Source organism: Tupaia chinensis, unplaced genomic scaffold, assembly GCF_000334495.1.
Source record: "Tupaia chinensis unplaced genomic scaffold, TupChi_1.0 Scaffold000624_1, whole genome shotgun sequence".
Classification (NCBI taxonomy): domain Eukaryota; kingdom Metazoa; phylum Chordata; class Mammalia; order Scandentia; family Tupaiidae; genus Tupaia; species Tupaia belangeri.
In genome coordinates this window covers 1299855-1300774 of record NW_006160144.1, presented here as the reverse complement: position 1 = coordinate 1300774, position 920 = coordinate 1299855, and the positions used below count along the sequence as shown (strand labels likewise).

The following is a 920-nucleotide window of genomic DNA, read 5'->3' as shown; positions in this document are numbered from 1 at the left end:
ACCTCATGCAGCATCTTTCTCACCACTGACACACTGTTTTTGTTTTTGTTTTTTTTAAGAGAGATTTTTGTTACAGGGTGTGTGCACTCACCAGAGAGACAGAAACAGAAGGTGAGAAGTCGCCCCCCAGGGGGGATGGCCATGCCGCAATCCCTTCTCCTCCACTCTCCTCTCAGGATTTTGGGCATGTATCCACTCACACCTGGTGTGAATTTTAAGCTGTCAAGTCTAGGACTCAAACCGCAGTCGATTATGTGAGAGTCCAGCAACATAACCATTACATCATCTGCTGGTCTCACACCACTGACATTTAAAAAAAAAAAAATTGCCATAGAGGAGGGGGGAAAGGTGCAGGGTTGAAACATGGCAGACGATGTGGACAGCAGCATACTACCACCGCCATAGAGGAGCCGCTGGATCTCCTCAGGCTCAGCCTGGTAAGTGAATGTACAAGAAAATGAGAAACGGCCAAGAGCTTCGAGACAGATCACATGCTAACGATCGACATTTAGAAATGATCCTGGGAGATGTGGAAGAAACTGAGACTACTATAGGAATTATGAAGAAACATACGAAGAGATACATAAAAATGAAACAGAACATTCCAGAGCTCTTCATCAAGGGAGATGGTGTTGTATTAGTTGCCCCTCCATTGAGAGCTGGCTAAAACAAAGAATTTGCTCTGTCTGGCAAAATAGGAGACCCTGTACAGTTACCTAAGTGCACAAGACCTCCAAAGGAGGAATATGCATACATTTCGATATGATCCTGAGATTCTTTCATTCCTTAGTTAGCTGATTTGGAGATAACTCACAACTTCTTAGGTTAATGGCATTTTTATTTTCTCTCTTCCAATAAATGCGATCGCTAAGCTGCAAACTCTTTCGGAGCTGCTTTGCTCTCTTGTTCTTGCAGACAAC

At 43.8% G+C, this 920-nt stretch overlaps 1 pseudogene; it reads left to right on the top strand.

Moving 5' to 3' along the window:
• Window positions 1–363: 363 nt before the first annotated feature.
• Window positions 364–667, top strand: LOC102487750 (U6 snRNA-associated Sm-like protein LSm3 pseudogene; annotated as a pseudogene).
• Window positions 668–920: the final 253 nt, after the last annotated feature.